Source organism: Urocampus carinirostris, chromosome 10 (assembly GCF_059441175.1).
Source record: "Urocampus carinirostris isolate Australia breed hairy pipefish chromosome 10, RoL_Ucar_1.0, whole genome shotgun sequence".
Classification (NCBI taxonomy): domain Eukaryota; kingdom Metazoa; phylum Chordata; class Actinopteri; order Syngnathiformes; family Syngnathidae; genus Urocampus; species Urocampus carinirostris.
The window spans coordinates 10771056-10783294 of NC_142358.1; positions in this window are offsets into that span (position 1 = coordinate 10771056).

The window sequence follows — 12239 nt, forward strand, 5'->3', positions numbered from 1 at the left end:
GGGACACCCTGAATTAGTTGCCAGGTCACACAGAGACAAACAATCATTCACACGCTCACTCATACCTAAGGACAATTTTGTAGGCCCCAATTAACCTGCCATGCAAGTTTTTGGAATGAGGGCAAAAGAGTGCATAGAGAAAGCATGTTTTACTATTCTGTATTTGTAAATATTTTATTCTCCTGGATTTACTACTCTCACGGATATAAGAGGACCATGGTTGCACATTATTATTGAACACAACTACTTCCTTGAGCTACTCCGGCTATATATTTTCCCAGTATCTTGTTTCAGAGTGATATCGATGTTTCTGTGATGGGTCTTTTTTTAGATTAAACTCAATTCCAAGTGTTGTCATATGCACAGTAAAGTTACAAGCAAAAAAGAAAATACAAACAAAGGAAAGGTTGGCATTTCTTGAATCCCAAGACTTTAACCTTCCGAATGATATTTGGAACGATGCATTTGAGTGACATCGTACGGACACCGCATCCGCACGTGTCTACGACACGTATTTGCTTCTTTGCAAGCTTTCGGAATGTTAAGGGGGTAATAAGTTGGACTGAACTATCTGACTGTTTTGTCGACGTTTCCATTGTAGCGCCTTATAATCCGGTGCGCCTTATTTATGGAAGATGTAAGACCAAAAACTATTTTTTGGGGGTGCGCCCTATAACCCGGTGCGCCCTATAGTGCGGAAAATACGGTACTTGTCTGTTTATACCTGCCGATTGACATATGAATGTATATAGTAATCTCAAAAAAGCACAAAGTATTTGCAAGCAGCAAGATAGCGACTTTATTTTAGTGATCAAAGTCAAAAACAATAGGAGCTTGACAGAGGCTGCAAAAAGGTTTTAAGCCAAAAGATGGCGACAGCATGTAGAAAAGTTCAAAATCCAGGACAGCACATTTAATGATTATTATTTTTAACAACTAAGTAATATATAATTGAATATATATGATATGAAATATACATTAACATGTTGTAGTTATTATTATTATTATTATTGTTATTATCATTATGATATAATATCTACTAGCTGGCACTAGTAGTAGCACACTTAAAGTCCATAATATGCATTTGCAGACCAACACTTCACATACTTACACTTAAGAATACATTCAGCATTCAAGTAAATCCAAACAATAACTTACAACACATGAAATAGGCACAGAAAACACGGACATCCTTATTGATGTCCTTTGTCCAGTCAGTTATTTAATGGCTTGCAGCCTAAGGTGATCTTGAAGGGGCCTGTATTCTCTTAGAATTACAATTGTGTTCCTTAGAACTGCGATTTGTGCGCTCTTGCTGGGCGTGTTGTTTTTGTAAATTGCGGCTCTAAAAACGTAATTAAACATGCAAATCTTCTCTGGCTCCATTCAAACTTGTATTAGAGCTCTTGCTGTTTTGGGTCTACAATGTTGTCGCATCTTGCGCTGATCCGGTGATGATGTAGGCTTGAAAAGGCTCTATACCAGGGGTCGGGAACCTTTTTGACTGAAAGAGCCATAAAACCAAAATATATTAATTTTATTTTGGGAAAGAGCCTCACCATATATTATGAGAAAAATTTATTAAATTGCTAAACCCGCACCCCAGACAAAAGCTTTTTGATGATTTGATAAAAATTATGAAAAGAGAATAATGCCAGAACCCGTGTCCCAAAATCAACAAACATACTACTTCAAACTTGTCTCTTTCTTGCAATTACTCAAGATCGGTTAAACTCATTTTGACCCTTTTTTTCATACATACTGGTTTCAAAACCAGATGCAAGCAGTTATTTTGTAAAAACGTCACAACATTCTGCAAACAGGGAGCCTGATCTGCTTACCTTTGGCGCAGACGGCGTAGGGCGAGAGATGGGATGGAGTGCTTGCTCTTTTTGCATAGCTCCACCCATCCTTCCCAATCACCCAATCAAATAACTTTAAGTTCTCTTCCGGTGTTTTGGCGTATTCACAGTTTGTTCTGTGGATTCATCATAAGGTATCCGAACACAGATTATACAGTGAGCTTTTATATAAAGGATTCTTTAGAGTTGTACAGCCAAAACTTTTTTTTTTGTGTGTGACATCTTGACTGTAAATTGTAGTGAAAAACATGCCCTATACATTCTGCGCATTACTGTTTTGTATCTCTGCCTTGGTTCGGCTTTGCGTGTATCTGAACAGGAACGATGGCTCAAGTTTTGAACGAGATGGAGAATCACATTTGTCTCTGAGCCACAGGTACTCATAGAAAGAGCCATATATAGCTCGCAAGTCATTGGTTCCTGACCCCTAGTCTATACTGACTGAGAACAGGTGTTGGCAAACTTTATGATTCACCGGCCGCGATGGCTGAAACAAATTTGAAAGAAGAGTCAAGCCAGGAGGAAATAGAAAAATGTATTATATATATACATACATACATATATATATATATATATATATATATATATATATTTATTTTTTACTGATATAGTCTAGAATCTGATACCGCTGTAATATTTTTTTGGTTTGAACAAATTTATTGACACTAAAAACAGAAAACAATCATGACAATCTCAACAGCAATTAAGCACATTCACAATATTATATTCCAATATTACGTTTTTAACAGCAAACACAAAGTGAGGTTTGAACAAACCTTCTAATTTCATTATATAACATCTTTGTTAGTGTCAATAGATCCGTCCAGGCCAAAGTCGATTGTCCTCGGTCTGAACAAATCCACTGACACCAACAGCAGCAAAACACAGCCATCAAGCATATTCACAATTTTTTTATATTTGACAATATGACGTGACGATATGACGTTTTAACATTTTTTCCTGACATTTTCAACATCAATTAAACAATTTCAGAGTTATTTTCTTTTAACAGTAGTTAACCAGCGTGTAAAAGGCAATACTATTGTGCAAGGGCATAGCTCAGCCATCCCACCCTCCCAAGAAGCATTCTTCCAGTCCTCTGTGTGGGTCCTTTCCCTTCTGCGTGGGTCCTCTCCCTTCTGGGTTCCACAACCCAGGCCGTTGCTGCCGGGACTCCCACAGTGTAGCTCCGGCTCCCCCTTCCGTGTGGGTACAGACGAGTCTTTTTTATGGCTGCGTCCTAGGCCCGCCGCTCGCAGATTGTATGGTATCTGCAGCCATTTGGAGCACAGCCACGGGGGGGATCTGCCTGCACCTCCAGACCAGCAGGTTTCTGGAGGTCCAGATGGCGTCCTTGATGGCGGCGAGAGTGAGCCAGTCCCTGGCAAAGTCGTTCCGATGCCTCCTCGACCGACTCACCCCGTAAAGCACGTACTGTGCATCAGGGACCTCTCCTGCTGGCAAGTCCGGGAACTTTCCTAGTTGTTCGGCCATTGTCCACAAGACCTTGGCAGCGCTGTACTCACAAAAAAGGTGCCTCAAGCCGGAATTACCATCAGAAGTCGAGTCCCTTTCTGATGACGTAACGAAACGGGGGAGGTATTGGGTGTCATGTTACTACGCTTCTTCTTTTTTTTAATGTTTGTATATTTATGATTTTTCTTGAACGCAATATACGATGGGAAAAGATAATGTAAGGTAGGTCGATACCAGGGGTCACCAACCTTTTTGAAGCTGAGAGCTACCATTTTGATTACAGGGTGTTCCAAAAAATTGATAAAATTTCACAATCTAATAACTTTGCTTGATCTCCTTCAAATGATCCCAAATTTTATTATAGCATCTTTGTTTTATTGTTTGTCTTGTGAATTTTATGAACTTATCATTTGTATTTGGAATCCATTTGACTCAAATTCATTATCTGTTGTCTGTGCTTGATGTAGGCCTTATAGCAGGCGGTGCTCAAATTGAATATTTGGGAAATCGTTCACATAATCCACATGCTTTTAAATTTCTCATCAGATTTGGAAAAATAAATCTTATAATCTTCAACATTAATACTTTTTTTTAACTTTCATTATCCTTATGCATGTACTTTCTGTGATATTTCCATCTTAAAGGATAAAAAAATTGAAACACCCTGTGCATTTCTAAAATAATGCGTTATTAGTTTGCTGTTACTGTGTAATCACCAGTTTGTAGTTGGTCGAATTCAATCATAAAGAGTCATGTAAGTTGAAAAAATTCCTAGAAAAATCGCGTTTACCCATCACTGTTGAGATATATTCAAAACCTTTCTGCGGGCCACTCAGGTAATTTTAGGAGGCTACTTGGTGCCCCCCAGCATCACGTTGGAATCCCCCGCAAAAGAGGGTAACTCAAACATATATTTTTTGGGAATGAAATATCTTGATAAACGAAATGAATGCATAATAAAAAGAAATGGCGTGTAAAGAAAAATGTAGCCGGTTATTTGAATTTTGGAGACATTGGGGATAACAGTGGCACCAAATCAACACATTTTGATTAGTAGTCATTTTTGTTTTAACCATTTCATTCATTTTGTCATTACATTTGAGTTTGCCTGCCCTGGGCTGAGAAAGATGTTTAAGGTCTTTTTATTATCTATGCTAAACTCATCAATCCGATTTGTCACCAATATCCACCAATCAGTTTTTTCCTGATATTAACGTGTTTTGCCCATTTTAAGGATTGTTTTTGTTACTTTCATATATATTTACCTTCTTTCTCTCAATAAAGAAAGATTGTGGTTATTTTAAGCTTAGAACATTTTCATTTATTTGTTTGCGTCACCTGGTCGGATGCAAAATCTTTCCTAATTTTAAATTAGAGCTCAGGTGAGAACTACCTGCATGGGGTTTCTGCCTGACGCACCCCTGCCGGTGCGATATGGGAGGTGTAACTGCAGGGTCATCAGCCGGGATCCATCCTTCATTGATGTTTCCCTCCATTAATCCCGGAACATCTCATGGTGGTGGAGCAACGGGTCTCCCCTGCCGCCCCCTGTAGCCACCCTTAGGACCCTTTTTTCCTCCATGACCTGTTCTTCTTCTCAGCCACGGCCAGAAGCTGGCTCTCTCCACCTCTACTGCAATCTCCCAGATTGCCCTTTTCATTTTCACTTGACTCACTCCAATCCTGAGGAGGCGTTGGTTGAATGTTCCAACTAACCCCTGCAGCCAACCTCCACAGAGTAGATAGATGTTGCCCAACCTAGTTCTTGGCACTCGGCTACCAGCTCTGTGTATTTTTCTCTTTCATAAGAAACCCCTAGTCCTCCCTTCCAGTTAACACAATGATCGCTGTTTTGCTTGCAGGGGATCACAGGATGATGTCTGGCCTCAGAGATGTTACAATTATCTCTGGTGGAGAGTTGAGCTCCCCTATCAAGGTGTTAAAAGGGATGTGCTCTGTCTTTTGACCAACGGATCCTTGTTCGATTAAGCAGATCAGTTTTTGCATCCTGGAAGGACGGTCTTTGGAAGCTTCCATCATCTGCACTTCAAGGTCTTCTGCGAGCTTCCGCAAAATAAGCACTTTTACTTACCCTGCCCCACCGCTGTCTTGTGTTTGGACCGGATATGTTGCAGGTTTTGGATCTGGCATTGCATAGCTGGCAGTTCTAAGTAGAATTTTTCCTTTTCAGAATAATTATTTAGATGCCCACGGCTTAATTAAATTAATTTATAATACACTTGGCTGATTTTTTTTTTACATTAATGGGAAATATAGATTTAAAAAAACAGGTAATCACATTAGGCATGGTGGATTTTGCGGGGGGAACCATATGGGGTAAGCAGGAACTGACGCAGGGGTGCTCAAGAGGGGCGATTTTATTTGATGATAAAAAAGAGGTACAACGTAGCAAACAAGTGGTCACAAAACAACGACATGTCCAAATAAAACCAAACTTGACAAAGTCCAAAATCAGAAACAAAGCCCAAAACCAGAAAATGCAAGAAACAAGATAACAAACTAACAAGTGGGCACTTAACTATTAATAAAATGTCCAAACAGGAAACAAAAAACATACCCGATGTAGGAATGACAAAAGAAATTAAATTTAAAAAAGTAACAAAGAAGTGGGCGCTAAACTACTAACAAAATGACATAACAAGAAACCAGAAACAAAATTTAAAAAAAAACAGCATAGCGGATGAAAGGAAAAGGCTCAATAGAATTATTTAGCATCATTATGAGAGTAAATCAATTTTACTTTAAAATTTCATACTTCTAACTATAATCCATGGGGCCGCACATGGCCCACATGTCGCAGGTTTGAGACACCTGGATCAGTTTCCTGCATTGACAGATATAACTGAGTGTCATCTGCATAGCAATGGACCTTAACATACTTTCATATAGTATCACCTAACGGAAGCTTATGAATACTGAAAAGTAGTTGACTAAGTACTGAGCTCTGCAGAACGTCATAGGTAACACTAAAAGGCTCAGGCGTCATATCACACCGTCTAGTATCATATGTCCTTTGAAACAGTTTGTGATTAAGGGATATACAAATAAACATGACTTAATGCTACTTAATTTTATTCTTGTTGCATCCAAAGTTAAGCAAGTTAGGTCAGTGATATTTGTCGACTGATCTGTCATTACTCAACAACAGTTATATACTACTGTAAATGCACACCCAAATTTTGAAGTTTTTAGGGGTTGAAAAATTTGTGTATATGTGACCGCGGTCTACGTGTCACACCAAAGATCCACATTCACGCTGGACTGGATGATGAGGTTTTTATTATTACAGTTTCTGCAAATGTGTGAGTCACAACATTAGCTTTTCTGTTGGCTTTGATCTCATTGCAGTTCTCTCTGGTAAGACTGCCAACAAAGCATATCAAAGAGCTTTCTTTTCACTTAACAGAAAATACATTTTAGAATATCACAATACATTTTTACATCTTTACATTTTAACAAGAGATCGTATAGTGGATTTTTAACGTTTACAATGGATTCAACATATTTTTCTCTCGTCTGAATTTTACCCGACATCATCCTTTTTTAATGTATATGAAAAAATAGAAATAAAAACAATAATGAGTATAAAAACGGGTACAAGTTACCTACAAATGGATGAGTCACAACATTAGCTTTTCTGTTGGCTTTGATATCTACAAGGGGAATTCATAATTTAGTAAAACAGAAACAAAACAAAAATAAACCTAAACAGCTTGACAATATCAATCACATTACTGTGCATGTTGAGAGATTTGTCAGCTGGCGTTATAATGTTTAAAATTAACTTCTTTTGTGGAGCACCAAAAGATGTGTCTTACCATTGCAGTTCTCTCTGGTAAGACTGCCAACAAACCCCGCCTCCCGATCACATGTCAGAAGCCAAAACCAAACCCCACCCCATACCAGCAGATAGCACTGTTGGACTCATAATTGCAGGACATTTACCAAAACCTATACACATATTTCAGCAGGAATTTCAATAAAACAAAAGTTATTATTACACCCGTTACATATACATGGATAAATACAATTTAAGAGGTGTCTTTCTGTGCGGCCCACAGCCTGGTATCGGCCCTCACCCCGGTGGTTTTCTACCGCTGTCGTCAATGACAGAACTGCGAGTAAGATTTTTCCACTCATAAATAAAATTACTTTTAAATGAAGTTTTGTCAATAAAACTAACAAAGTATGTGGAGCGAATGAGGAAGCTTCAATGACTGTTCGCCGACTGAACCAAATGGCATGAGAGTCACAGATAAAATACCCACAAACTAACATTTAAGCATATCCATCCATCCATCCCTTCTCTGCACCGCTTATCCTCAGTAGGGCCACGGGAGTGCTAGAGCCCATCCCAGCTATCTCGGGCAGTGAGCAGGGGACACCCTGAACTGGTCAACAGCCAGCCGCAGGGCACACAGAGACAGAAAACTCACTCACTCATACACACCTAGGAACAATTTGGACCATCCAATTCACCTGACACGCATGTTTTTGGAATGTGGGCGGAAACCCACGCAAGCACAGGGACAACATACAAACTCCACACAGAAAGGTTCGATTTCATGACCCCAGAACTGTGCCGCACACGCGCTAACCACTGCGCTGCCGTGTTGCCCCATTTAAGCATATATAAATAAAAAAATATATATAACTACATACATACGGTAGGGAGAATATTTACCTACAAAAATTGTACTGTAAGTATAAAATGAAATACTGAAATTGGGGAGTCAGCTTACATGCACGTATTTGGTTTTGTATCACCACTAGTGAATGCTAGGCTGCGTGTGGAGAGGGGAGAACGTGAACACAGAATTTACAGTTCAAGTGTGCTGAATTCTGGCAATTTTTTTTCAGCAAAATTATTTTTGCAATGCTCAATGTCTGGAGAGAAAAACACCTTTGGACTATACCCAGAAATGGAGAAAGAGATCTTGGAGTGGTATGAAGCCAAGAGACAAAATGGATATGGAATGTCTCGGCTAAGTGTTTTCATTTGCAAGCTTTCTAGTCTGCACAAGCAAAGAAATATGGAAGCTTCACTGCTTCCAAAGGTTGGTGTACACATTTTTTTAAAAATTTCTATTCCTACAGCAATTTCTAACTAGATAGTTACTTTCAGAGTAGCGAGCTACTTTTGGGTGTCAGTTATCTGGGGGTAACGGAATTACTTTTGAATGAAGTAACTTGGATCTGTAATTAATTTTAATATCGAGATCAACATTGAAAATGAGTGTTAATAAATAAATCAAATATTTACTCTATAAATGTTGATCAACTCTACAGGCTGTTATTGTTCATAGTTTTGTTGTATTATGTGCAACCAGTTCAGGGTGTCCCCTGCCCATTGCCAGAAGATTCCTTGGATGGGCTCCAGCACCCCCGCGACCCTACTGAGGATAAGCAGTGCAGATAATGGATGAATATGTTATGTTGGACTTTACTCTGTGATAAAGATAAGACGATCGATGACAAGAGATAAGAGAGTTCTTTCACCCACAGGCCCAAAATTGATTCAGGGACTTAAGTGATTTGGAGGTCTTGTAATGAGTGTGAACTTAACATACGGAACAAATAAATCTCAATATTGACATCATCCACAGCTTTGTGGTAATCAACTCTCTCAAGCTAACAAGATTTCTTGTGTCCCAAGGACCGTTATCCAAACCAGGGGCCGAGAACCTTTTTGACCCAAAAAGCCGTAGAAGAAAAAACATTGAGTTAGAGAGAGAGAGAGAGAGAGAGAGAGAGAGAGAGAGAGAGAGAGAGAGAGAGAGAGAGAGAGAGAGAGAGAGAGAGAGAGAGAGAGAGAGAGAGAGAGAGAGAGAGAGAGACACCCTATATTTTAAAAGCTAATTATTCAGCACATTTGATTTGACTGTTTAATACTCGATGAATTGACAAATTCTATGAAATAATAATGCCAGAGCTGTTATGCCATATCAATATAACTATACCATTTTTCTCTCCTTTTCGCAATTACTTAAGACTGTAAAGGTTCATTTTGACTGTAATTTTTATCTTAAATAATTACGAGCAAAGTTATGTTGTAAAAATGTCACGAAATACTGCAAACAAGGATAGCAACATATTTACCTTTATTGCAGATGGCATTGGACAAGAAGATGGAGTGCGCGTATCCTGTGTATAGCTCCACCCATTCCTACCGCTCACCCAATCAAATTGCTCCAGATGCTTTGCTATGGCTTCTGGATAAAAAGTTTGTTTTGGGTTAAAGTTTGTTTGTTTTGTGGCTTTTCATAAAATGCCTCAACAATGAACATATAGTGTTTAGTGAGTTTCCATAGGAAGGATCAGCTTTCGATTAAAGCCACAACGAGGTGTTTGTCTGACACCTTGACTGTAAACTGTAGTGTCCTATATATAGTAGACTAAACCCTGGGACTATCAAGTAGTGAAGATTATGCTTATACCCTGCTATATTAAGAGCTTGCTTTGTAGCGTATTATGAACTGACCGATAATGGATAATGATTTATGAACAAGCTAAATAACCCTTAAACCTTTTTCTTGAAACGGAAGGCAACGAGCATCCTGAGGTAGCGAAAACTGAGGTGCTCCTCAAGTTTTATTATCTCGTCGATATTACCGAACATCCAAACCGGCTCAACGTTAAAGTGCAAGGCATTGGAAATACAGTGTTATTCCTTCTACACGCTGTGTTTGTTTTTGAAAACAAGCTGGAGCTCTTCGTCAAGGATTTTGAAACAGGTCGCTTACTACATTTCGAAAAACAGAGTTTACAGAGGCATACACAACAAGTGAGCCCACTCAAAACATCTCCACCAGCTAGCTGGCTTCACATCCGGTCTCCTTCAGTCGTTCAAAGCGCGCTTTGGAGAATTTCGTGAGCACTGTGGTCTTATTAAGTTCACCACCCATCCAAACTGAACACAGCCGACCTGACTTGCATTCATGATGTCTCACTGGTAGATTTTGAAGCAGAAGTGGCTGGCCTGAAGGCCTCAGAGATGAGGATGAGCAAGTTCAAATCACTGAATGAAGAATTGGAAAGAATTGCACGACAGAAAGCGGAGTTGGCGAGGAAGCACATGAGGACAGAACTGGACAAACTTCAATCCAAAGACGAGCTGATTCTCAAAGCTTGGAACGCGCTTCCAGGCACATACCACACACTGAGGCGTGTGAGTATTGGTGTATTGACAATGTTTGGATCGACGTATTCATGTGAGCAGTCATTTTCACATCTCAAAAACATCAAGTCCAACCTACGATCACATTTAACGGATGAAGGCCTCAATGCCTGCATGAAGCTTAAACTCACCAAGTACCAACCAGACTACAAAACCATCAGCAAATCCATGCAGCACCACAAGACGCATTAATGGTGAGTATTATAACATCATTATTTAAAATAATAAATTAAGACGCTTGTTATGCTCACATTTAATTGAATTCAGTCTTAAAATATATTATATGGCTCTCACTGAAACACATTTTTAAAAATTGTGCTTTTATGGCTCTCTGAGTCAAAAAGGTTCCCGACCCCTGGCTTAAAGGCTAGGACCACAGCTTGGCCTTGTGGCCGAGAGTAAGAGTTCCATCTCCCAGGCTTTGTGGCGTATTATACACTGACTGATTACAGATAAAGGATAATTATTAAAGAAGATAGAATTGGGCAGGGCACACCCTGAACTGCTTGCCAGCCAATCGCAGGGCACACAAAAACAGACAATTCGCTCGCTCATTCAAACCTAGGGACAATTCGGACCGGCCAATCAACCTGCCATGCATGTTTTTGGAATGTGGGAGGAAACCGGAGTGCCCGGAAGAAACCCATACAAGCAAGCGGAGAACATGCAAACTCCACTCAGGAGGTTCGATCCCATGACCTCAGAACTGTGCCGCACACGTGCTGACCACTGCGTCGCTGCTCTGCTAACCTTTTTTATATTCAACAAATTTAAAGGTGGAGTGCGTAGTTTGAGGTGTCCTTAGAAAGTAGAAAGTTAAATAGTTTCTCTATTAGGTATGTGTTAACAATGCCCAACTGAGCTCAAAGAGCCCTTGTGCTTATTTTCAATTTTACTGATTTACTTTAATTTTATTTTATTAGGCATGTTCAGGGCAGAACAAACCCCCAAAAAGATGAAAAAAGAAGAGTTTATTCAACTGTTGCCAAGAAACAAGCCTAAAACATGCAGCCATCTCCTGGCTTAAAGTCATGATTGAAGGCTTAAATTGTCAAATTATGCACCCCCTCCTTTAAAGTCAGCAACACAAAATCCCTGAAAAAAAACAACTCGAAATGAACAGGCTCTTAGAGGGTGGTTGGGCAGCTCACAGAAACAGATCGTTTGTGAATGACACTTTAGTAAAGGCCATTACTGAAGGCCTAGGTGTAATATGCACAGCCCGCCGCTGGAAAAAAAAAAACTACCAAAGCGCTTTTTACAACTCATCAGAGTGCTAAAACTGATCTGCTTAATCGAACAAGGATCCGTTGCTCAAAAGACAGAGCACATCCCTTTTAACACATGGATGTGACTGGAACTTAAGAGTGGACCTTGATAGGGAGCTCAACTCTCCACCAGAGATAAATGTAACATCTCTGAGGCCAGACATCATCATTGGGGTACTAGTTAGTCTTAGGGTGTGTCAGATACTTAAAAACTAACAAAAGGCAAAATATGAGCAATTGCTTACTTACACAGAAAGAAATCTTCCCATTTGTCACATATTTTTTTTCGTCATTCTACGTGTTGTTTTTCTCAGTTTTCTCTTATTTTCCCCCAAAAATGAGCATAATCAAGTGTTAGTTTATTCATATTATAATTTTAGTTTGTAATAGAAAATGGTGTTTTTTTTAATTGTTCTTTTTTTCTTTTTGGGAGAA